The sequence below is a fragment of the Pimephales promelas genome, chromosome 11 (assembly GCF_988280905.1).
Source record: "Pimephales promelas chromosome 11, fPimPro1.hap1.1, whole genome shotgun sequence".
NCBI lineage: Eukaryota > Metazoa > Chordata > Actinopteri > Cypriniformes > Leuciscidae > Pimephales > Pimephales promelas.
The window spans coordinates 11,452,516-11,480,467 of record NC_142779.1 but is presented as its reverse complement, the minus strand read 5'-3'; the positions used below and the strand labels follow the sequence as shown (position 1 = coordinate 11,480,467).

Genomic DNA, 27,952 nt, shown 5'->3' with positions numbered 1-27,952 from the left:
GGCCAGGATGGTCCCTGTGCATCTCATAACAATAAAACTCCTAGACATAGATAAGCCAATCAAAGTGAAAAATGTACAAGGGTTTAGGGGAAATCAGATCCAGACGTGCCATGTCATGCATCAGTTGCAGATGGCTGAAGATTGATTTGGAAATACATGGGCACAGTGAGTTTGCTGATTTTCTACTTCAACAAAGCCCTGACTGCTCAAATAAGTCTTCTCAGTGTTCACTAAATATGGAAATGAAATGCTTGTCTTTTATACATGAAATATGCATGCCATGTCCCTCCCAGGCAAGCTGTTTGCTCTCTCTCTCTCCAGCTCTCTTGCTCATGTAACTGCCCATGTGTTTCTCGCTCTTCCCCGCTCTCTCTCCATCCTGTCATCACTTTATCCTCATTTTTCCCTCACTTCTTGACTTTTCAAAGACACTAGAGGCTAATCCTGCTTTCAGCTGGTTGAGCTAGGAGAGCAATGTGACAAAGAAAAATGTCCCTGGCTCTAAATGGCACAAACAGAGCATATGCATATGCCATGCGCACAAGCCTCAACAGATAACATAAGCCGCTGTTGGCTATACAGCACATTTCATCCTTTTACGGAGGATCAAGTACTCAATTTAATGCTGCATATCGCTTATACTGTATGTTCCCAAGTTCCCAACTGAAACAATACATAAAAGACAACATAAATAAAGATAATGTATTTGGGTGGCTCAGCAGCTTTCTCTTTGTATTATGTGTGGCTTCTAATAAAGAATCAGCATGAATAATAATAATAATAGTTCAATAAACAAGAACACCATAGGTGTATTTGGTTTATTCCAAAACAGGGACTTAAATTGTAATATGTATAGCAGGAATAAAGGCTTCATCAGGACAGAATTTTTGCAATGGAAATAGGTGCTCTTTAATTTTCAACTGGGATAAGTAATGCACTCAACCCAGAGAATCAGACACTGCTGCTTTTTACTTTACATATTTTCTAATATGAATTATGATACTGCTTGGTTTGTCAGTCCGTTGGTTCAAACTGCTTTTTTTTCTTACATGAACTGCTCCAGAGTTTGTTTTCAATATGGCTGACACCACTTCAGGTAATCTTAGGCAGATTTCTTTGGTGTGAATCCGAGCATTATTGCATATAATACATGAAAAATAATCCAAACTAAGAAAAAATAAATAAAAATGCCAGGTATCAGAAAAAAAGAAATCCTCCAAACGAGGAAGGTATGAAAACGCCCTTCGACAGACTACTGCCAATCTCTTTTTCTCTGCCATTAACAATAGTCCCAAATAAAGCCATAGTAGACTCTTTGCAACACAAACAGTAGTACTTAGTGGTGTTTTATCCTTGCTTGAATCCATGTGTTGAATGAATCAGCTGAATGAATCATTTAATTTCTCATAAAGATAGCCACTTGTTCCAGAACGAATCAGTGTTTTGAATGAATCGGTTGAATAAATGATTCAATTACTCAAAGACAGGCACCACCCACAGACTTGACCGTCTGTCAGGAACTAACACACTCAGAAGTCCCAGTCCATGGCGATCGTCCAATCTAACTAACTTGAATACTTCACAACATTTCCCAAGCCGTGAATTCTCCTAAGTGAATTATATTCAGTGTAACTGTCTTTCCTTTCGTCATGTACAAATTAAGCACCGTTACAAATAATGTGTTTCTGTGTTCATGGAACAGACTTTCATTCTGTATTGTTCCGATTCTTTCCTTATTACCAGAAGAAAAACAGAAAACTGATGAAACTGAATAATTCTGAATACATTTGAATAATTGTCTTCTCCCAGTCAAAACTGTAAATCCTAAGCGTGCCAGCAAAAACTAAGCACTGCCTTATTCATAAAACACAAGCAATGCAATTTTCTAAGTGAATTGTCTATTAAACCAATCTTACACAAATGATCAACATGTCAATTAATGATTTACAGAGAAATTAGTTCTTCTCATTTTTCCTATTAATTAAAAAAAAAAAAAAATTGACACCCTTGTCCAATCTGATGTTAACAATCATCATCCCTCACTCTATAGTGGTAATTTACATAGGATTAATTGAATGTAGCTGTCATAAACGTCACTGGTAAAAATTTTACACTAATTGCATACAAGGAGCTATATAGTCAGTATTCAAATCAGCAGTGCAAATGAGTGACTGTGCGCTTTACATAGGTCATCCCTGAAGTATCTGAGGTCAATTAATCGTTCCCCAATAAATGTGTCCACAGGCAAGCAGAGCTGATAAAGATCTGTGAGATAAGACACTAGTACAGTACACATTTACAGGAGGAGGATCATTAAAAGAGAGATCAAGTGCTATGGCAGCATTGTGAGGAACAGTCATTATGGACACAGTATGAGCTGTGGCAATTGGCAAACAGTAGCAATTAAAATGTGGGGAGTGGATAGAAAAAGGTGGAGGTGTGGAACTGTGCCCAAGAGACCACATTTGGGCTGCTTCTCCTCTTTTATCTCACCCAGCACAGACATTTTGTTCACAGGCTTGATTTATGTGTAAAGATGACACGTTTAACGCAGTAGGAAGCTTTCTGTTGCTCAGCATACAGTTGAAGCAGAGGCCTTTCTTTCATGCAAAGCTTTTCTTTTCTTTCGTGCACATTGTTTTCCGTGGCAGTGTTTCGTTTTTATTATAACACGAAAAATTGAAATAGTTCTCGACAAAGCATGCCAATGTCTTTGAATTGACTAGGCTATGGTCAAACCTTTTATTTCTATTGTTCTGTTCTGTTCTTTTTTCTTTACTCCATAAGGCCGAGTCATGTTACAGGACTCCTTTTTACCGCATAATATAGGCCTATATGTCTTTGTCACTTTTACGTTCCTGGTTCCTCCCAACCCTATCATTTTCCTTGGAAATTTTGCAATTGAATATTCATTAGTCTCTGAGACCTGCAAATGAAAATGTTAATATTTCTCAAGGACTCAGAATGTATTGAGTGTTGCACGGTTTTTAATTAGCACCACAGTCATTAATTAGCAGGAACAAATGGGGGAGGGGGACGGGATGCTGGAAGGAGGTGTAGATCATTTTAACTAAGAGGCAGCTTTACAGGCACAGATAAATATAAATACCAAGCCTCCAGCTGTCAGATTCTTCCAGAATGTGAGAAGAACATGCACATTTAACTATGCACCGCTAATGATTAGGCTTCTGCATGTTTATCACAACTACTGTAGAGAACTACTGTATGTGAACCCATTTATGAAGTTTATAATTTCATAATAGGAAACGTAACAGACAACAGTACAGAGGGAGCATTCATAAATACTAATTAAAGCAACCTGATAGTTTATCATGAGAACCTTTAATTAAAAGGAATGAGATCTGGAGTATGTTTCCATAGGCGTTTTGAGATTTAGATCAAGCTGCTGTGTTTAATCATGTTATGTTCACAGCTGCTTTTTATCCAAAGAGAGGCAAATAACCTTAGTGCATTTGGACATTTTTATTGCTGCTTAAGAAATGACTCCACAAATCATCCACACTGAAGTTCTACAAGGACGGCAAGTATCAAAATGACCTGACCATAATACAATATACAGTATTTTAACGAGTCTTTTTACATTGTTATGCCAGCAACAAGTGATTCTTTATAAGCGAGTCATTTGAATCAGTTAAATTATTTGAATCAACTGATTTGTTTAAACTCGCTAAATTCATTCAGGAACGAAACGGAGCTAGTCCTTGAATTATTCATTGAGTCTTTAAGAGTGAGTCAGTGAATCATGCTCTTGACCGATATGTTCAAAACACTGATTCATTTACATTTACAATCCAGCTGGTTGTTCAGAGACAGGAAAGATGATACTTGGTTGAAAGCAACTTGTTCAAGTGTTTTCGCAATGAATGGTAGGAGAGAGACAGGTCTGTAATTCACTAAAAGTGATGTGTTTAACAGTGTTTTTTTTTTTTTTTTTTTTTTAAGCAGTGGAGTTACTAAAGCCAGCTTCAGTGCTGTAGGGACAATGCCAGTGTGGAGGGATGGGCTGATAATGTGTGGGAGAGATGGCTTGTAGATGGGGTCTAGTGGGCAGGTGGTAGGATGACTGGAGAGGAGAAGTTTAGATACTTCTTCCTCGGTTAGTGGAGAGGTTAGTCTGGGTTCCTGTGTATGTGAAGCTGAGAACTGAGTGCTGATAGTTGATTCATTTAGGAAAATGTCAACACTGTGTGTTGCTAAGGGAAGCGTGGAATTGGATGCTGCTGTTGCTTTGTTATATTAAAAACTTTAAAACGCATATTGCCAAAATATATGGAAATAATGCTTCTAAAAGGAAATTTTCTCAATATTACTGTTGAATAAAAGCAATAAAAGCACTAGCAATCACTATGTTTTTCATGAGTATTACCATGGTTGTGATTATCTGAAGCACTCCAACAAAATAGCAACCCATAGGCTAGCAGCAAATTAGACTAAGCTTTGTGTATTTGTCTTATTTGGCAATATTTGGAGAGTTTGAATAAACAGACCTAATTTTAAACTTAATTAAAAGAGGCACAAAGTGAGGTAGTGTTTGTTCAATGTCCGAAGTGTACCAAACAGCACTGGGAGGGCATTGATTTACAGATTTGACATTTGAGAGAGCAGTTTCCTGGCACTCAAACAAAGCAGAAACTATGGATTTCCCTTTTGTAACCTTTTTGTACATGATCATACCTGTGGCCAATTTCAACACGCACACAAAAAGACGCAATCGATTTGCAGCGAAAATATATTTAAAGAGCCAAACCGTTCCTCAGGCCCCAAAATTTCACTCAAGCAAAGATGGACATCACAAAAACTTGTTCTGTTTAAACTATCATTATCACAGTTCCCCACTGCATCATCCAATGAGCCTGCCAGTGCTGCAGTGAAGTATCCATTATCGTTAGCTCAGAGGCTAGCATTCACCTGCTGTGATCGGCTGAATTAAGTGAAGAGAACTGTGAGAGGGTGCAGGTACTCTGAAGTGCTCTCATACAGCCATTTTCTCTGTAGTTTAGCACCCCTGGTCAACCTGGCAGTATAATGCAGACAAGAGTGTGACTCTAAGAACATCTCAGGCCTCTCTGTCACTGGCCTTTCTCTGTGTGGTTAACATGAAAGAGAGACAAATGAATAGGTCACTTTTTTTGTGTGTGCCTAGACTGTGCATAGTTTTTAAAATTGGTAGAATGAAACCCAGAAAAAGTTTTTATTTATATATAATTGTGCTATACGATTATAAGTATTAGAATATTGACTTACATATCTCAGTGTAAATGGGATTTTATTTAGCAATTTACTTTTAATACAATATTTGCTCTTCAGTTTCTGTGTAAAATGATTATCCCTCTCCATATTATTCAGCCTTTTTCGTTTTGACCGCATTGGTTCAGCAATAACCTTGTCTCTGAGATGATCGAATAGCACTTATTATCACTGCCGAGAGAGGGTCTGATTTCATGTTAGCTGTCTGAAACCTAGTTTCAGACGCTGGCTTATGCACTATCCTCCGTTGATGAAAGTTAGAGGATAACAGGAAAAAGCAGAAAGTAATTCAAACCCATTATATGTGTTCAAGAACTGATACATAATGTGATTTGGGGAAACGCTTCCCCCTTTACTACAACCCAGGATCACTGGAAATATGTCTCTGTGGCGACATTTCTGTTGCTTCTTACACTTTTCAAAACACTTTCAAAGTAAATTGTTTAGTGAGTGGCACCATAAGAGAGATTTGTTTTATCTAAAACAAATGTATGAGAGTCTATCAACATTTTATTATGTTGGTTGTAGTAAATTTATGGTAGTTGGTAAATGAAATGTCTGGTGAATGCTTTATCGCATTGGAAAATAACGTACCACCAACACTATACCCTACCTTAAACTAACCGATAACCGATAGCAAAAGTGAGATAAATACACATTTGCTGCTCTTTGAGCTCTTTTTTCATGACTCGCGTTTCAATGCTGAACTACTACGGTGAACTACTATAGGTGAGCTATGGAACCAGTAAGAAATCCACACAAATGAAGCTGGTGATGTGATGCAATTGTCAATGTATTAGTTTAAAAAAAAACATATGGTAAGAGAGTTTAAAGGTCAAAACTTGGTATTTTGCAAGGAACTGCATGGAAATAAGTTTTTATTATTCAATAATATGTCCCTGAAATCATAAGTTTTTTATTGAATGTGTAAAAAAGAACATACACAGCCCCAGTACCTTTCTAGCAACTATCATTGAATAGCTAGTAATGCTGTCTTGCCTTAAAGTCTGTGTCTGTAATGAAATGAAAAGTATGAACAAATGTGTATTGTTTTAGTAACTCAGTATGCATTTTTAATAATGTTCAAATGGTATAATTTGATCATGTACTTATCCATTTCCATCAAGATTAATCTAAGGCGCGTGCACTTTCCACGTGTGCCCGCCCACATGCTGTTCTTATTGGCTGTGGTTTTTTATTGATTTGGTCGCATCTTGTAGTCGTGTCTGGTGTGGATATACAAATTGCTTGTCGCTAGAATCTCATTTAGTGAATGATGCCCAGTTTTTCTATGCAGTCATTTTCATAGTTTAAGCAAGTGTATGATGCCTAGTGTTTTAAAATCTGTACAGACTTTAAAAGTCACGTAGTGTATTCCAGCCTTATGTGCAGCTGCAAATAATTTGCATAGGTCTACACGATTGTGTGTTGACTTTGAGACCTCCCTTCTTTTTTTTATCAGCCTGCATGGCCTCCTTAAATAATTTACATTCTGGTGTCAGCAAACCTGAAAATAAAAGATAGCTTGACTTGTCTCGAGTTCTTATGTTCACCTTCAGGTGAACAGGCTCATTTAAAAAAAAACAACAAAAAAAACGAGAGGAGATGGATGGAAAGCTAATTCCTCTCTTTCCTTCCTGAAGAAGTGTAAGGGCCTCTTCTAGCAGCTTGACTCAGGCTGTGCATGCACTCATGTTTATGTTGCCATCAGCTTCAAGCCCGTGGCAGGTGTGTTCTTTTAACTTTTAACATGCAATTTCAGCGGCTGCCGGCAGATGTGAGAAGAGGCGAATAAAATGAGATGAGTATTGCACAACATAAATCAAAGATCCAACAGTGGAATCCAACAGAGAACATACGGTAGAAATGAAATCACTCATCTTGCCTTTTTATCAGCTTTGCTCAAATCTACCCAGCCACAGCAACTTACTCTCTATTACAGCGTAAACACAAATAAACGCTAAATGCCAAGACATACTGACATGAGGTTGTGACATGTTTTTTCTCTTTATTTGGTAACCATAGGGGATAAGCTCAAAGCAAGTTGTCAACACACATAAAGCATGGAAGGAGGCACATGGAGTACCACACACAGCCCTGCCACAGTTATGAGATTGAGTTAAAGTGGTTGATTCTATTACTGTGAGATGGAAAAACTCATTAACAGCAGTCAGTTGTAAAAAAACATTTATCCCTTAACTCATCTATGATCACCAAAATGACATATTTCAACTTTTTTTTCTTGAAAAAACAAAACAAAAAACTTCTTGCCTTAAAATAGCTTGAATGAAACGACATCCTTGCTTCATTTAGTATATGTGGTTTTATAAATATGCAAATTAGCCCCACCAACTCTTACTCACACCAGCTCAGAGATCCACTAGTTCAGGATCACATGTTGACCTGCCCTACAAGGAAGTTTGTGATGTCAGAAATACAAAGCAATTTCTCTGCATTTTTGAGACTGTTTTTGGTTCACTGTAAGGAGATAATACTCCGCAATAGTGTTGACTTATGAATTTGTGCATGGTTTGTCTTAAAGCAACTTTCTAATAACCCTTTATGTTCCCGAGACCCCGAGTTTTCATTTTCTATATCTTTGCAAGAAGTTAATTTCATCATTCAGTATTCCAGATTTTCCTCAATTAACTTGATTTAGTTCATTACAAATCCATATTTAAATTTTTCCTTTCTTACTGTTTCGAATAAAAATCGTTTTTGTGTCACTACCCTTCTAATGCGCAACATGGGTCTAAAAAGACCCGTGTTCATGTTTCTTTGCTGAATATTTGACAGAAATGCATTTTATCATTTAGAAATCCAGGTATTCATTAAATATCTTGTTTTTGATATCCACAAATCATTATATTTATTTTTCCTTTCTTACGTATTTCCAGCCCGTTCTCATCCTTTAACGTCATATAGAACGCTATATGCAAAAACGGCGCTATACTACGCACATGGCACCCTTTATCATTAATATAACACGCGAACCCAAGACGTCATAAATCCTTTAGCGTGAATATGACACGCAGACCCTACCCCACACCTAAACTTAGCCCTCACAGCGTGTGTTATATTAATGATAACGGGTGCCATGTGCGTAGTATAGCGCCGTTTTTGCATATAGCGTTCTATATGACGTTAAAGGATGAGAATGCGTTGGTATTTCTACATCAATTGTAAAAAAATGACCAAAAATGAACCTTTGATATTTATAAATAGTATAAATATATTTACTGCAGAAAACTATTCACCTGCCACACATTTCACAATTCGACACATCTGTGTAAACTTGATGTATCAACACACGACCTAGGGAATATTAAAATATGAATGTGATAATTGAAAAGCTTGATTTTCTTAACTTAAGGAATTTGTTCCAACAGGGTACCTTTAATTTGGTGACTTGCCCATCTACATTCAGCTGTACCCAAGGGTTCCACCTATTTTCCTTGAGGAGGCACCAGTGTCAGTCATGACTCACCCAATGCCCAAGGCAAGATAAATTATGACCAAAAGGAAAAAAAAGTTACCAATTTAAACTTGACGCTCTAGTGGTTTGATATTCAAAAACCAAGGGAAAAGGTCAAATATGCTCTGTCCATTCAATAAAAATGGCTGCCAGGTTCATGTAGCAGTTTTATATGTTACAGTACTTGAGCATAGGGCTGTCGCGGTTATGGAATTTCCCTTGCGGTAATGTTGAGTGGCTCAATAGCGCGATATGCGGTATTACCACCATTTATTTATTTATTTAATTAATTTATATGTTTTTGTTGCTATATAGATAATGTTTACGATGTGGAAAAAAACGAGGACATTTTCAGTAACCAATGTAACCGAAACTAAACAGCGTCTACAGTATATGCGCATTGAAAGACTTTCACTCAGCGCGCATATTGTTATGACAACGGACTTTGAGCGAGTCATTGAACCGTTCATTCAACGAACACGTTTAAAAAAGCTGATTCAACAAGATGTTAATTATTTTTAACTTTGAGATTTAACTTTTCATGGCTCAGCTGAGCAGCAATGCGTCGCATAGGCAACGCTGAAGCTGATGCTTCACTTATTAGAGACCCATTGATTCAATGCGTGACTCACTGATTTTATTTCGGCTTCCTTGTGTTGTGCATGGGGTGCTGACCAGCGCTGCTGCTGACACGCATTTATGGGAAAATACCCGTGAAGAGAACGTTAAAATGATGATGCGACAAATTTTTCGCTTCCCTTTGACACGCCAGGCGCAGGTAATTGCACGCGCTCTGCCGATCTCTCTCATTCACTGTCTGTGTGAAGCCTGTAGGCTACACATCACCATGATAAACAGTCTTGTTATCATTATGAACTTGTTTAACATTCAATACACATGCATTAAGTTCAAAACAAGAAGGGTATAGCCTTATAAAAAAAAAAAAACGTGAATATCGCGGTTGCTGCGGTTACGTGCTATCCTCTGCGGTTGACTTGTCAGAAGCACGGTACTACAATATTGCGGTTACCGCGACAGCCCTACTTGAGCATCAAATCAGAATTTTAGTAATATTTCTGAAAGCAGTAGTATTTCTGAAAGACCATGTGACACTAAAGACTGGAGTAATGGCTGGGTACAACCTGGTAATAGCAAGGTGTAACTAATAGAGTAGCCAGTAAGTATAGATGCTGTATAAATTCTCTTTCAATGTATACAACATGTAGAGAGAAAAACAAGGTTGTTGAGCTACTGTATAGCACATTCACTCCAACATGTCACATGCAACCTGACCACAGCATGAGTTCTGAATATAAGCAAGAGCTCAAGCCACCACAAGTGTGATATGAGTGTTGATACTACCCTTCAAAATGAAGGGCCAATAAAAGTTTGATAAGCAAATCATTTAAATTCCCTGCTTCACCTAGCCTCCTCCAGAGCATTCAAATCAGACCTCTTATCTCTCTCTTTTTATATTGCTATCCACTGGCATTCTTTATCAGATTAGATTTTTCTATTATTTATTCTAAGTAGTGCCATGAAAAATACCACTTCTATCAAACATTTTGTCAAGTAAATGTCACCAATCTGGATTTTGTTGATTCTAATCTCAGGTGATGCTTGAAGTCATGCTCATTGGTAGTAATCTTAGGCCCTGTCCACACAGAGATGCATTTTGGTTCATTCAGAGGGATCCGGCGCTTTGGGACACTGAAATCGCTTTCTTTTTTTAATCGGGTGACAGAGTGGATAAATCTGTGATTCAAAAAGGCAATGAAGGGCTTTAGACTTATATGCCAAAGCAATAGCATGAACTATCCACCTGGATTTGCTCTGTTTCGAGGTAGCTAGACCTTTAGCATGGCCACCAAATGAAACGAAAAACTGTTCTGATTCTGTTCTGATCTTGTCTTAATCTAACAACATCATCAAATGGATACCCATGAGCTAAGTCCCATTCAAAAATACCTTGACTCAATGTGACTATAAAAGATAACTAGGGCAACTCACTATAAATCACATTAAAATATAGGGAAATCTCGTTCTGAAATGACAAGTCAACAAGCTATTAAGTGTGACAACAACAATCAAAGAGAACTGTGCAAATAAAACAGGCAAAGTATTGACAAACAATGCACAATTATTCATGGCTCCGTGAATGCTGTGAAAATGGCGAAATGCCCTGAACCACAAAACATTTTTTTTCCAGTGTAGGCCTATTTGAAAAAAATACTGATTTGAAAAGAAAGTTAATTTATGTTTTTTCTTGATTATTTAATTTATTTATCAAAAAAAAAAAAAAATATATATATATATATATATATATATATATATATATATGCTTTTTTCCATGCTCCTGCATTTAACCACTGGGGGGAAAAGTTTTTCAAAAGTCTTATTCTCAACTCCCAATTTGATTCTAGGTAGAGTGACCGTGTAAAGCAGAGAAAAGGGTGAAATAATTAGAACATCAGAAGACGACACTTACACAGCTGCTCTAGTCTGCCTCGGGACTGGCTCTGTGGTTTGATATTAATTACAGGTTCTCAAACACACGCATAAATATGCACACACACACTACACTCACAAACATCTGAGGTACCTTGCTAAATTAAGAACGGCAAATTCAGGCTTTTTAGGGTTTAAACCGAGAGAGAGAGAGAGAGAGAGAGAGAGAGAGAGAGAGAGTATATTACTATTGCTTTGGCAATATTGTGCTATTTTACAGTCATGCCAATAAAGCTCATTTGAATTGAATTGAATTGAGAGAGAGAGAGAGAGAGAGAGAGAGAGAGAGAGAGAGAGAGAGAGAGAGAGAGAGAGAGAGAGAGAGAGAGAGAGAGAGACATCACACACGGGGCCCTTTTTTAGAGGCATCAAGGTATTTTCCAAAACCATCATGGTCATTAATCCTTATTTTAAATTACAAATATTTGTGAAGTAAAATGTGAGGGCTGACTAAAAATAGTTTGGAAAGCCTTGCTTGCTTCATGAGCCTTGTCTTGTACACAGACAATTTCTGCAACCAAGCCAAATTCAATAAAACCCAACTTACCATAATCAAGGACTGCCGCATACTGGATGTTTTTTCCTTTTTCATTCTTTGTAAATAATTAGGAACACCATACTAATACTGAGTTTGACCCCCTTTCGCCTTTAGAACTGCCTTAATTCTCAACGCGTTCTCATCCCAAAGCGCCATATAGCGTTGCAAAAGCGTAAATATCCAACGCACATGGCACCCTTTAACGTCTAATGAGACGCTTCGGTTAATGGTTAAGTTTAGGTATGGTGTAGGGTAAGGGTTAGACCACTAGGGGGCGCCTTCTGCCCAAATATATCTGCGTCTCATTTCACGTTTAAGGGTGCCATGTGCGTTGGATATTTACGCTTTTGCAAAAGCGTCTTATATGGCGCTTTGGGATGAGAACGGGCTCTAATTCTACGTGACATTGATTCAGCAAGGTGCTGAAAGCATTCTTTAGCATTCCTTCTTCAATATTTCTAAATGTTGGCCCACATTGATAGGATAGCATCTTGCAGTTGATGGAAATTTGTGGGATGCACATCCAGGGCACAAAACTCCCGTTCCACCAATCCCAAAGATGTTCTATTGGGTTGAGATCTGGTGACTGTGGGGGCCATTTTAGTACAGTGAACTCATTGTCATGTTCAAGAAACCAATTTGAAATAATTCGAGCTTTGTGACATGGTGCATTATCCTGCAGGAAGTAGCCATCAGAGGATGGGTGCATGGTGGCCAGAAAGGGATGGACATGGTCAGAAACAATGCTCAGGTAGACCGTGGCATTTAAACAATGCCCAATTTGAACTAAGGGGCCTAAAGTGTGCCAAAATAACATCCCCCACACCATTACACCACCACCACCACCAGCGTGCACAGTCATAACAAGGCATGATGGATCCATGTTCTCATTCTGTTTACGCTAAATTCTGACTCTACCATCTGAATGACTCAACAGAAATCGAGACTCATCAGTCCAGGCAACATTTTTTTTTTAGCCTCAAGGTTGTGCGTGTTGTGGCTTCACAAATGCTTTGCTGCATACCTCAGTTGTAACAAGTGGTTATTTCAGTCAAAGTTGCTCTTCTATCAGCTTGAATCAGTCGGCCCATTCTCCTCGGACCTCTAGCATCAACAAGGCATTTTCGCCCACAGCACTGCCGCATACTGGATATTTTTCCCTTTTCTTTTCTTTACCATTCTTTGTAAACCCTAGAAATGGTTGTGCATGAAAATCCCAGTAACTGAGCAGATTGTGAAATACTCAGACAGGCCCGTCTGGCACAACAATGCCAACGCTCAAAATTGCTTAAATCACCTTTCTTTCAGGACACTCCTAAATGCATTGAAGCAACTGCCATATGATTGGTTGATTAGATAATTGCATCAATGAGAAATTGAACAGCACTGTAAAAAAGATTGTTGGTTTAACTTAAAAAATTAAGTAACCTGGTTGCGTTAAAATTTTAATTTCATTGAAATGGAAAAATTGAGTTAATACAATGAGGGAGATTGATTTAATCATCAGAAACTCAAAATATTATGTTGTATGAACTACATAAATTATTTAAGTTGATTTGACAAAAGAAAAATGTTGTGATAACAAATCATGAAAATATATATATATATTTTATTTTTTATTTATTTTTATTTATTTTTTTTACAGTGAGGTGTTCCTAATATTCTTTTTGGCGAGTGTATATACTGTATACACTGTTGTTGTTGTTTTTTTTTCCATGGGTCCCATGAGTTTACATAAGCCCCTGCACTGTGCAACTGTTTGGAGGTGTAAGAAACCAACATCACAGATGAAGGAGGGATGGGAAACAAATACGTGGGAGAGTAAAAAGTATGTGTGTGTCAGACAAAGAAAGCGAAGGAGAGTGGGGGGATAAAATGCTTGAGTTCCCTGCATATTGCCTGGGTGCTGGTTTGGCGGGTGCCAAGTAAGCCCAGGCTCCATCTGGCCATGTTAGCACAGGCCTCTGAGGGGAGAACTCCACTGATGAGTCCCTGTTCATTCCAATACTGACAGATGCCTATGGCGAGAGTGAGAGAGTGGGAAAGAGAAAAGAGAGTATTTCTCATTACCTAACTAAATCCAGAAACTTACACAACTCATGTGGCAGCTTGTGTACTGATGAGATGAAGACTCAAGCCACTCTGATGGAAAAAAAGCTTGGCATGAACGAGACTCCCGGTGATGGGAAAATGTCTACCTTTATACCTGAAGGAGGAAGAGCATCAGAAACAAATGCCCTTCTAAAACATATGTCATCTGTCTGAATGCAGCCACACCAAAAGCCTGATTCAGCGGCAGCTGCCACATTTGTCATGAATAAAGACTACCTACTACAGCAAGGTTTGGGGTGGCATCATGAACAATCAGAAGAATACCATGTAGCACTGCTGTGGTGACCTTCTTTTTCCAGTAAAAATGTCTAAATGCATTAAACCTTAAAAAAATATGCTTTATGTGATAACATGTAAATGTATTATTCAACTCAAAAATATGATTTCATATCACTGAATAAACATATATATTAAGTTCCACGAGACAAAATAATTTATAGAAAAAAAAGCAGCAACCTAAGATAACAGTTGCCTGTTATTCGTTAACACATTCGATTTAGGTTTAAAAAAAAGAAAACAAACATAAACTTGATTCAAGATGTATTCTCTGAAATACCATTAAAAACAATAACAAATAAATAAATAAATTGAAAGAAATTAAAACTTTTATTCAAAAAAGGGATCAATGAAATTGATCAAAAGTAAAGTAAAGACATTCAAAATAGTTCAAAATATATATATATTTTTTTAAATACATGGTTTGTTTGAACTTTTAGTTCAAAACTGTTTGTAAGGACATTTTAGATCTCAAATGCCTCTTTTTTATCAAATACTTTCTTTTAGTCATAGCATTTTTTGATCAATTTTAAATTTACAAAGAGCATCCCGAAACCGAGATTTCAAATTCTAACTTGTATGCCTTTTTTTCTTTTTGGAGCATATCAAAGTCATCACTAGGACTGTGTTATAAGCACAAATGGTTTCGGTGTTTTGTATGCACGCTTACTGGTTTCTTACTGCTTAGCTATGAAGTAAATCAGCCTTTCTATCTATCTGCAGCGGATCATATAGAGGTCAGCATGGCATAAAATGCTTGCTTGGAAGCCACGAGAAATTGCTTTAAATTGAGTGACATGAACATGTACAAGGTTAGACTGGATGCCAGCGAGATGGATCCAATTGTGCGGGGGTTTGGTATCTGGAATAGCTCTGTTCAGAATCTGCTCTGGTCCAGAAGTGGGCAGTCTGTTGCTGGTGATCCACTCCATTTGAGTGGGCAGGAGTCTCCCCTTCTGCCGATCCCATGCTCATTATCACAGCTCTAAAACAGCCGGTGAACATCTGGTACTGGTAATGCAATAAAATACATCCTGCCCCACACTTAAATTTACCACAGCTCATGTGAAGACATCTGGAATGAGGACATGCACAATGCCTGATAAAAACAGGATATGCAATTTTATTTTTTTGCTGATGTAACACTTCCTAAGCAGTGCATAATGAGGACTGCACTTTGGTAGACACTGTCTCTACACACTTTTATAGTGTCTGAGTGTAAAGGAGAGAAAGCAGCTCTAGTATCTGGGATGAAGAGTCTCTCTAGAGATTTGAGCACCCAGTCTGTTTACCAGCTATTTGATATGATTAAAATAAATGGAGAGGACAAGTAAGACTTGCATTTTTACATTTTCAAAAAAACATCATTCTATATGATTTCTAAGAAACCACACGTTCAACCACACACACAGACGATGGGCAGGAGCAGCAATGCTTTTACAGGTGCTCCAGAGCAGTAATTCAGCAAAATGGACATAAATATAGATGCTAGTTCAGAGAGAGAGATGTAACTTTAAATGCACAAAATAAAACAAAACATGTTCTTGCTTTGTTTACCCATCAGTTGCTTTCAATTCAATTTCAAGAGCTCAACATGTTTCATTTCTAAGCCTTTTAAGAGCGTTTGCAAATGTATCAAAGGTAATTTACACTGCATGCCTGGGACTTATTGCCAATAAATGTATCCATTTTCAGTGGCTTGGGAAATATTACAGTACAGGTTGTTTGGGAGAAGTGCCAGAAAGTACAATTAGACCAGTATTAAAAGGCAGCTTGAAATAAGGCTGCCCACTGCCACTAAAACTCTTTCTGTGTGATTTAGATAACAACAACAAAAACGAAAATGTGTTAATCGAAAAAAAAAATGCTACTTTATTGATACACAATTATAAATATTTATTAAGAATACAATTTAAATATTTTTTAATACAATATAGTAGAATACTACAAAAAATGTAGCCTATACACAGTGCATTCGGAAAGTATTAGACCCTGTTATTTTTTTTTCACTCTAAACTCCATTATGACAAAGCAAAAACCAGGGGATTGAGAGATTGACCAACATATAGCCAATCAGCCAATCATCAAGCCAATCATACGTCGTTAGTGGACTTCATTTTAATGCATTTCCAGAAAGTGCTGAACATGCATCCATTTACATCAGGATCAAACGAAAGGCTAGTTTCACCTGTGCTTTGGGAACTTTGAAAGGCAGAGGGCAAAAATGAAGGCTGCAACCTTCAAACAAATAAACACGGTTGAAAGAACCACGCTCTATGGTAATTGCGCAACTGAATACTTTTCATTTCAAAGAGACTGAGGGGAGCAGACATAGCAAATAAAGGAGTGCTGACTGATGTTTATTCTCCCTGACTTGGTAGGCATGTGCCCTCTCAGCCAAGAACACAAAGAACATCCAGTCTGATTCTTTTGTTATATTCTTAAAACTGACATTCGTGTCTTCCAAAGTCTGCATGAAAAAAAAAAAAAAAAAAAAAAAAACTATTACATTCATCTGCTGAGGTTCATTTGCTCATGGTTTCTCCTTGGCCTTTCTGTATCCCTGCGGAGATTCATCTTTACTTGTTCTTTGAAATAACCTTCTGTCTAATGAGCATGACCTTAGCCAGGTTTAATTAAATAATAAATGGCCTGATTCCTTTCAGTGGAGTCTCTGCCCGATAAGAAGCTCTGTTGCTTTACTTGACCGTTTCACATTCCCGCACCAGCTATCCAACAGATACAGTAGTGAATAACACAACAGCTATAAATGTCCTTTATGAGCACAACACTATGAGCTCAATATTGATGTGGGTGGCTGAACTAATGGAGCTGTCTGGATTCTGCTGTTAATGGCGATGGTAGATTTAAAAGCAGCATTTATTGGTATCCGTGTGAAAATATGTTCCAACCGAGGTGTAAAAGTTTAATGAAAAATACAGTATAATGAACGTGTAATGGCTGAATCAAATGGTGGAGTAAAAGTTTTGATAAATGATATTGGCAGCAAGCTGGTGCTCCGTATAAAATATTTTGAGTGTTTGTATCTGTTAGCAGTGCGAATCAGATTGCCCATTTTGGCGCTGAAGTAGCAAAATGAGATTCGGTTTTCTCTAAGCAGCTCAAAGTTCTATTGCTGCCCTATAGCTGGATTTCCAGCCCTTCTCAAATGTAATGGATGACTGGAGGAGGCTTTGGACCCAAATGCCCTATAGCCAAACACTCCGAAAGGCCACAGAATTCCCACTGAAAGTCAGGCCAAGTGTTTTGAGGCTGGGTCTCAGGGATCATAAGACCCTCCAAGTCTTTTATAATCTTCAGCCATTCCAAAGTAAAACATTTGTAGGATTGTAGTATATCTGTAAAGCATTTGTACTGCTGTTTGTAGACTGAATAAATAGTGAAAGCAAAGTAAATGTTTTATTCAAATAATACTTTATTTGTTTTGACTTCAGTAGAGTGACAATATAAGCCAATTATTTACAAAAAGCTTTAAAATCCTCTGGACAACAACCGTAGGAAGAAAACAATTACAAATGTTTATTTGGAGTTTTTTTTAAAATGTATAATAATTGATATTTCATTAGGATTTAACTAAAATGTTTTTTTTTCTTCTGTATATAAATAGATCCTTCAGATTTGCCATCACAGGAATAAATTTGGTTTAGGGGTAGGGTTAGTGGGGGTAGGGTGCATAAAACATGGAAACCCAACATGTGCATGTGTGTGTGTGTGTTTGTATATTTGTATTTTAGTGTAATTAGGGCATTTAAATGTATAAATGTTGTTGACTAATGCTGTTAAAATATTAGCACTGAAGATGGTCCGAGATGGGCTGAAACGTTTACTTTTTCTTTTCTTTTCTTTTTTTTTTTGTGCAGTCACTTTTCCATTTTACTCTCATTAGCAGCTGACTTAATATGTAAACCAAATTACTTAATTTAAAGCTGCACGCCGTTACTTTTTTTGGGTTGAAAATTTCCAAAATACATATTTGAGAAAATACATAACTAGCCAGTGTTGAAAACTCTCTGCTTGCCTTAGCTCGATTTTAAGAGGTGAGCTTGTAATTATGATTTTAATTCCAGTGGTACTGATTTCCGCGGGAGATTCGAGCATGTCTTTGTGTCATTACATCACATCTGTACACATAAAGAAGAGTCTCGGCTATATTGACTGTGAGGATGTTTGAGGTGGAGATTTATAGCATTTTCTCACAGCACTTGATATAATTAAACTTTGAACTTTAAAATTTGATGGTGAATCCAGAAAGGTTCAAACGACGATCACCAGTTACAGAAGATTCCCCCACGGTAAAATGCAAAACAATTCATTCGGACTTCGGAGTGGCTACAGAAAAAAAAAGACAGCACCCAGACTCATGCGAAAACAAGGATACATATCGGAAGGACATTACATGTAGTCACGCAATGCTGACGTTGTTAACATTAACAATTTGAGAACTAAGTATAATTTGCTGCAATGTCAGAACCAGAAAAAAAGAGGATGTTTCTTACTAGTTCAGAGGACATTTTCCGGTGAAAATTATTATGTTGGTCATACTTCTAAAAAGAATAATCTGTGATTCTGAATGCCAGTCTCCACACTGGCACGCTGACTGACAGCCTCACACTCTCCTCAGACATTGTGTTAATCCGCACTGTGCCGTGTCGAGGGTGTTGAAGTACAACTACTTCAACAACGTACAACGTAAAGTTGATAATTCCACGAATGACTGCAATTGCATATTTCAAACAGAGATGGCGACAAAGAGGAAAAAGTGCGGACTGCAGCTTTAAGCTTGGCTTCATTAGTGTGCTGTACACTCCTTACAGGCCACTAGACTACCGGTTCTACTGATATATATTTTTTTCTCTTTGCTCTAGCCACCTGGTTACCAAGGAAACAACGTCTTTACCGTATGGCCAGTGTTCTATCGGCAAAGCTGCCCTTAGAAATGTGTCCACCATCTTGTTACTGTCCCCTATCCGAAAATGAGCTGCTCCTACACCATTAATGATGTCAGTGGTTGCAGAACTCAGAGGCCACAGATCACTCCACAGCCAATAATGTGCTTATCAGCTTCAACTACAGTCGACTACAGATGAGATAGATGTAAGTGAGGACACCATCCTCAGTAGTACTTAAAGTTTCATTTGTTTACATTAGTTAATAAAATTTTATTAAATTGATGTCTATGGATGGGTCAAAGAGCTCTCAGATTTCATCAACAATATCTAAATTTGTGATGAACGAATGAACGAATGTCTTAGAGGTTTGAAAATAATGCAAGTACAGTAAATAATGACAGAATTTAATTTTTTGGGTGAACTAACCCTTTAATCTTAAAATTGACTATATATTCAATATAATTTAATATATTCTATATATTTAAGATCCAAAGTTGAATCTGTTAAAAAATATTTTATCAAAAAGGGTTGTTTTTGTATTAGTTGTTTTTGTAATGCATTAACTAAATGTTAACAAATTAGGCATTTTTGTATTGTTACCATTGTTTCTTAGTCTATGACATGTTTGAGCTAAATATTAATATGAAGCAAACACTTATTATTTGGCTTGTTTTTGCGGTAGCCAACTTTAAACGCTCTCCGTATAGAGTACTGATGCTAATTTACAGAAAACCTTTTGAAATAGCAAAAAGGTTAACAGTCGATGGAAGCCAGTTTCCAGCTCAAAGTAAAAAAACAAAAACAAAAGGTAATTGAGAAAATGAAGTCACGTTGCGTGGTATAAAGTCAGTTGGGAGAAATAAATCACAAATATAAGATGTTTACTCTTAGGCGGAAATGGGCTTCCAAACCAGTCAAATTATTCTCAATAATCTGGTTATCTAAAACAAGAATTTGATGAAAAGCTACCGGGTAAAACATAACTGTCAATACACAAGTTATGAGATTCAACACATACAAGCCCATTACCCAATCAGAGACATAAACTTATGCATGTTTAGAGTTAGTGGACACACAGTGATACATCATAATACATCATAATTGACATCCATGCATGGAATCATACACTTTATTTGTGCCGCAGGTCTCTGGAAATATACTCTTTGCTGCCTTAAAACGCTGCACATAGCATAAGTATCTATTTACATGCAAATAGGCAGAGCGGGGATCTTCTCTGCTTATCTGTATTATGTATATACAGCTCATTCATGTCAGAGAACTTCACTATTGTGTTTTCATCTCAGAGCATCGTCCCTGACAAAAGAAAAAAAAAATAGAACACATAGAGTGGTCTATTACTTCTAACCTTGGGTGAACAAAAAAAGTGCACAGAAAGTAAAGATGACAGAAAAGTGTGTCCACTTACAGGTTAAGCCCCTCAAAAGAATTATGATTTGTAGTTGCTTTGTTGTCATGGCAACCACCACCACGTAAAAGGCCAAACAATCAGTCAAAGCAAGTATAATGGAGGACAGTTGTGAGGTCCCGGACAGGACATCCACAGCCCTTGTGCTGATTGGCAGAGAAAAGGATACAAAGCAAATTCTCTGGTCAAGCAAGTGATGGAGGATTTAGACAAAAATAATCTCCTATAACTGTGACCTCTCGGGCCATGGGAGGGGTTTTATTTGCCTTCGTCTGCCGAGGATTTGCGATGGTGTGCTGATGGAGGCAGCATTGTTGCAGAGGGGGCTGTTAATTAATAGGATTAATTGATGTTTTGATTTACGTGTAAATAGGGGAAGCTGTCAGTACTTGACACCCAGGGAGAGATGGCATGAAAGTGGATTAGCGCTGTAGAAGCACCCAGGCTCTCATTAAGTGTGAGAATTCTAATGTAATGTAATGAGAAGCAGCTTAAGCAGGCTAATGCTCGGGCAAAAATATTAGCTCCTTTGTAGCATGCTAAAGTCATTACCCACATTGCTGTTGCCATGGTTACAGGAAGACAGGTAACTGTTGCATTAAGCATGCGAGATGCTGTAGAAAATACAAAGTGATGTTTGAGGTGAAGAGAGAGGCCACACAAGGAATCTTCCAAAGGGAAAACATGAAATCTCATTTTGTGGAGGAAAAACTAAAGCAGGGTGCACGGGACGCCCCCACAGTATTGATGTGCAGGTGGGCTCAAAGCCTATGCAGGGGCCCCTTCATGACACTATGAGCAAATTAGATAATGGTAAACAGTTCCTTATGTATACACTGTTTGGATTTAAATGAGTAAGAGTCTGTGATCTTTATTGCAGTGATTATCACGTTTCTTGTTTATACAGTATGTTTCAGATCTTCTAGCACTAATTGATGCAGTGTTTAGCTTTTCAATAATTAAACAACCATGCAGGAAGACACATCATGGCCAAATGCCAGGATGACAAAGCCAGGATTTTTCAGGCTCAAATTCACTGACTAGACTCTACAGAGTACTTGACTCTTGCGTTGTCAATACAAGATCATGACCAAAAATAAAATACATCTCTTGACGGAAATAAGTGTTGTGATGTGCATCCTAATAAACAAAATAATCATTACAATAATGATCCAAGTGTAGACTTAAGTATCTGCATATTTAAATCAAAACAGCAACTTTATTGGGGGCTGGGCCGTACACACGATTCTTTTGGTGTGGGATCACTTGCCTCTATTCCATCAAATGTGATTGATGGTAAAATACAGACAGAACAAAACTATAATCCTTAATAATGTGCCGTCACCCGACTCAGGTGTTGTTTTTAACCTTCCAACCTTTCTTTATTTATATAGAAGGATTTTGCCTTTCGTTTCAGAAGGGGGAGGGGAATACCCCCTCTGCCACATCTCTGACACCTTCCAGTTATGCTTTGAGATAGTTATGATATATAAACAGCAGGAACATCTGCCTTTTACTGCCTGGCTGAGCACTAACAGACAAGAAGGATTTTACTGAGGAAGGAAACAGTATGCTAGAACAGACAATGAAAAGTAATCAAGGGCAAAATTGGTGGATAATTCAGTGCTCGCTGTGCTTTCCCAAAAGAACAGAGTAAAGGCTTCAAATCAACCACAAACAATGTTTTTCCAACTGGATTCATTTAATGATTCAATAAATCAGTCTTAAAAATAGCAGCAAAAGTGTTTTACAATACAACATGAACACAATAAGTACATTGAACTGGCTTTTAAAATTTTATTATATTGTTGTCTGAGGTCAACTTATGACGTTCGCTTGTTTTTTTGCATTCAAAAACATCAAAATGAATAAGTAATAGGATATTTTGTACCCAAGTGGTGAGCCTACCTGAAAACAGTCGGTTTTTATGGTTCTTTTACGGTTCCCGCTGCTGCGAGTGGAGAACAGTTTTGCATATTATAGTGAGTTTCAACTCACCGGTCAATGCACTTGGGGGAAATTGTTTTGAAAATGTCCAATGTTGTAAAATGGCAACCAGCATGATTCGACCCAGAGTCCGTGTGTTGCACAATTCCGGTCAGATCCAATAGACGACACAGCACTGTTCTTTAATCTTAATCGGTCTGCAAGTCTTGTTTACAAAACAATCCTCAGTGAAATGAAGCGAACAGACGGACAATGTTTTACCCTTAGCTGGAACGTCATTAAAAGTAAAGTTTATACATGCAGTCCTATTGGAAGCCAGAGGACGCATATGCCAGCTTCAACCAGGCACTGCACAATAATTTGTATTGCTCGGTAGCTCGATCCGGTTTGTCATCACGAGGTAGGTGTCTATGTTATTTAGCTATGTGTGTAATGCGTGAATCGGTGGGCGGGGCTAAACCGGCCGTGTTGAAGTAGGAGTTGATCTTCTTCTGCGGGGGTGGGGTTTTATCCTCTTTGACGTCATAGTTCCCCACTTTGAAAAACGAATCGTTTGCTGAGGCTGGTGTCAATAAAAGCTTTTATTGGACTAACAAGGACGTTTTCAGTTCTGAAACTTACAGGATATTCTTATAATATGATGACCTCTTAGATGTCAAAAGCTCAAGGAAAATTTGATTTCTCAGTTCATCACCCCTTTAATTTTCATCACCCCTTTAAAATTTTAATTTTTGTACAGTAAGTAGGCTCCATAGAAAATAATTTTTTTTTTTCTCCATACAGTTAAAGTTAGAGGGTTTCAGTGTTTTGGACCCTAGAAACTTTCATTGTATAGACAAGATCAAATTATTTTGTTTCCATAGAAGATATTAAGCTACAGGTTTGATTTTGGAGCAATATAAGGGCCCATTCTCACCCCCAAGGCGTCACTTAACTGACGCCTTGGGAAGCATTTGGACATGCTTCAATATCTGACGCTTTAGGCGCCCTTTAGTGTCAGTTAGATGACGCCCTAGGATCACGTGTACCCTACCCCCACCCCACACCTAAACCTAACCGCGTCCTCTAACTGACGCTTTCCTTTAGTGTCAGTTAGATGACGCCGTAGGATCGCGTCATGGAAGTGACGCTAAAGGGCGCCTAAAACGTCAAATATTGAAGCATGGTCAAAGGTGACGCCTTGGGGTGAGAATGCGTTGTGAGTAAGAGTAACTGAACGCAGATTTGTTTATTAATACACTATATTAAAATACATAATAATAGAAGGAAGTGGGAGGAAACATTTTGTGGGGCATTCTCTTTTTCTCAAATCAATGAGTCACCAGCAGATACAAGGAATGGTTTCCAAGACTTTGTTTCATGGACACTGTAAAAAACAGTGTTAAAAATTCACATGACAAATAATGCTGAATTATTCAAACTAAAGGGTATTTTTAAATCACTCCAAAAGAAAAGAAAAAGAGAGCAGCAGCGGGTGTCATATTGTTTAGGAGTACATGAATATTTAAACAGGACCACAAACTTTGGCTTAGAGCCTCAATACATTTATTTGATTAGTCTATACATCACCAATAGCAACACCATCCTCATTCCAATACATGTTTTTTTTTATTTTTTATTTTTGTAGTTGATTAAAGTCGGAAGACAGAACAGAGATGTGAATACAACCAGAATTCTTCCAGATTAATTTCCTGTTTTCTGATGCTACTTCTTTCCATGATTTTAATTTCCAACAAATATAATCTAAACCAGTGATAAAGTATCAGGGGAGCAAAACAGAAGCTTTGAGCAGGATATCAGCCCCGAGAGAAGTGGAATACTTCCCAAAATCTTATATTGTATGAGAGGCTCATATCAAGAAAAAATGTGATGCTCTGGCGTCAGCAAATCTGTCTGTGATTGGGTGGGGAAGGGGAAACAATAAAACGTTTCTCAGCTATATATCTTGATTTTAAAATTGATGTATAATAGCTGAGTGTGATGCAACTTTATAGCAGGCTGCCCCAGCAAACAGTCCAGTGATGAAGTGTGATGAAGGAGCGAGACAGCAAAGCATTTAAAAAGAGAGACTGCAGAAAATTTCTATTTTCATTCCTAAATGCCATAAAGGAGATGTGTCCGTAAGGCAGCGTCATTACTGTCATGTGAAGAACTCCGCCACCTTCACTATCTGCTCTGTTCCTTTCTCTCCCTCATATATTTGTTCTGCACATAAATTCTTTCTGGCCTGCGAAGCAAAAGAGCCCATATCTGTATCTTTATGAGAACTATATTCGTGGAGCCTTCATTATTTTTATAGCACAATGTCTCTTTCAACACTAAATAATTAAAACATTTTATGCAGTAATATTTGACTCAGCATGAGGCATTTTTAAAATTAAGTGTTAAGCTAAATGTCTCTTTCATGCTCAGTGTCTCGGAGGAAAGAATCGTTAATAGTACTAAAAGTCTAAAATCTGATTAAATGAGCCACGTTTGAAGCATATGTGAAACAGTGAATGTACACACACCTATGGCAGCAGATTGATTGAATTCTATAAATTATTATTTATCATTTAGCTATTTCATACTTCCAATATTACAGTAAAAATACTTGTATCCTTTATCATATGAGGCGACTATATTAAAAAACACAAAAATACAATGCAAACAGGTTTGAAATACAAACAGGAGACTTGCATGCTGCAATCAAAAGCAAAAGGGCTTAAAGTTAGGGCAAACATTAACATTTTCATTAACACAACACAAGCATTTTCATGTTTTTAATCCTGTACATAAATTACCACAGTTCCTCCTCATGTAATTAGTGGTCAATATTTGGGATTTTTTTAATTATCGGCATCGTCCAATACGTTTTCTGATTGGCAGATGTGTTAGAAGTGGGACTTTTATTTTGACAGGCAGCGCTGAGAATTCAAGTGCCTTATCGCACAGCGCTCTCATTCTCTGTCTTCATTAGGTTACAGTCTCTGTTTAACAGTTATAAAAAATAAGTTTTTAGACTGAACTGTTAAACAAAGTAAGTAAATGGTATGTGAAAATGTAAAGGAGTTTGCTTTTATAATATAAGTAACAGAAAGGCAAAAAGTGTGTGAATGATTTTTTACCTTGATGTCTTCCGGTGAAAACGAAAGATGCTATCTCTGTTTCATCATGACTTTAATTGCATTTAAACCAAGGTGTTCCCAAGATACTGTGACACTAATATAATATAAATATGCTACACAAAATACATACAATATAGCTATGATCAATCAAATCATCTATCATCAAATATTGCTCATCACAAATCCTATGCAGCCAATTGGTTAAGGTTAGCTTCAATTAAGGTTAGGGTGTAGGGATAGGGGTTAGGCAATCAGCACTGTGACTGACATGAGCAACTGAATGGTTGACTGCACGGTATTTTTTCCTACCATGAAAGTCAATGGCTACCAATGGCTAACTGTTTGATTGGTAACATACTTTAAAATATCCTCATTATTTTTGGAGCACAAAACAACTTGGAACAACTTGAAAATGAGTAAGTGATGACAAAATGTCCATTCTTGAACTACCCCTTTAAGGCATTAAAGCATATATATATATATATATATATATATATATATATATATATATAACAGTATGACTTTCTGTAGAGCTGCTTTGAAACAGGCTGCACTGTGAAAAGCAATTTACAAATAAAATTTGACTTGACTGGTTAAGAGTGGCTCTCACTTTCAACAGACCAATAAGTAAAAACAAACATCAACATAGCAGTTCACATTTGTGATTGTACTGCTTAGTTGGCCAATTTTCCACACGATTTAAAAAAGTTTATTGTACACAGTGGTCACAATTCATCAATCTGGAGGCAAAATTGTAATGCCAGCAATCCACAAGGATATTATTAACCCTTAATATGTGAATGAGAAGCAACAGTGAATGTCACATGCTCTTTTACTTGATGATCGATTCACTGACCTTTAGTAAAGACCGTAACAAGTCCAATGCACATAAGTCAAATCTATTTCCCTGAGAGAGATTAAGCTTATCTTGAGGTCAGGGTAAGGTCAAGAACATTGCAACACCATTTCAAAGGGTGAGCTGAAGGAAACCCAAAAAAACAGCTGAAAAGAGTGTGAGTGAAAACACGTCAAAACCCAAACTGGACGCAAACATGGCAGCTGCAGACTGAGGTCATTTGTTCACCATTTCATTGTGTGTGAAAAGTGAAGAATTTTCATCTAAAACTGAACAATGCTTTGTCGGCTTAGACGTATTCCCAAGTGAGGGAGCTTTTTAAAGTCCACTTGATAAACTCCTTATAGATCAATACTATAATAGCTGCAGAAAGAGCCAGGATCGTAAAATATATATTTTACACCCCATCACCGCGTGGCAAGGCCATTCTACAGCTGTTTGGCTCACATCTGAGTAGACTGACACTATTAAAAAAGTTTGTGACACTGAAGCTTGGTTTTCCTCACTTGATTTTAATTCCAAGGACAGACAGAGATACATTTGACTTCTTTAAGGGTCTTTCGTAAGGACTACTATGTGAAATTGATGTGCTCTGCTGGCTTCAACCCGAAGGAAAAGCTTTCATTTCCTTTGAGACTGAAGAAGGGCCTGTCCCCTTTGGTGGTGTAATTAGAACAATAGCCATGTCAAAACAAGAGGAAGTCTTCTCTCACGCGGATGTAATCCCTGAGCAGTACCGCTAGTTGACAACAGGAGGAGGTGTGGAGATGGAGAAGAAAGGAGAAAAGGAGAAAGAGAACATGAGCTGTGCTGAAAGGAGACGGCAAACAGGAGAGGGACAGATGAGGTCGCAAATGAACGAACAAATCATCACGACTGAAGTCAAAGACATTATATATTATTGCGGACAAAAGCATCACATTTAGAAATTACATGTGACTGTAGAAGTCAATGTATCGTTTAGTTTTAGTTTAGTTTGGTTTAGTTTAGTTTGTTTAGTTTGTCACAAGCAGGATTTAATTTTTTTTGAATGCTGCATTGTTTAGATGCTAAAAATAGTTTAAAAACGTGTCTTGACAGCTTGTTCAGTAATGTATTGAACATTCTGTCTGTAAAAATACATTGTAAATTTCTTGTCATTTTTACAGAAAACAAACTGCAAACATGCTGTAAAACCTGTCAATTGGTTAACTAAGTTAGCCTACCTCACAATATAGGTATTTTGATGAAAAACTTTTCTAATAAAAAACAAAAAAAAAAAACTAATGGATTTCGACATGGTTTAACATTACATTTAAAAGAATTACAGTAAAACTGTCAAATGTATGGTTTTTACAATTACAATTTTTTAAATTGACATGTCAATTTACACTGAAAATGAGTAAAAAAGACATTCCCAGAAGTCCACACATGATTATATTCTATATAAAGAATTTAGTTTATTTTTATTTTTGTTAGCAGTAATAAGGCATCAATATGACTAATACCAAAAACGTATGGTCACCATCATTTCTGGCAATTACGGCTGC

At 37.3% G+C, this 27,952-nt stretch overlaps 1 protein-coding gene across 3 annotated transcripts in view; it reads right to left on the bottom strand.

The window, feature by feature from the left end:
* The window catches only part of nrg3a (neuregulin 3a), a 290,770-nt gene that overhangs the window by 44,972 nt on the left and 217,846 nt on the right, over positions 1-27,952 (bottom strand). The window lies entirely within an intron of this gene.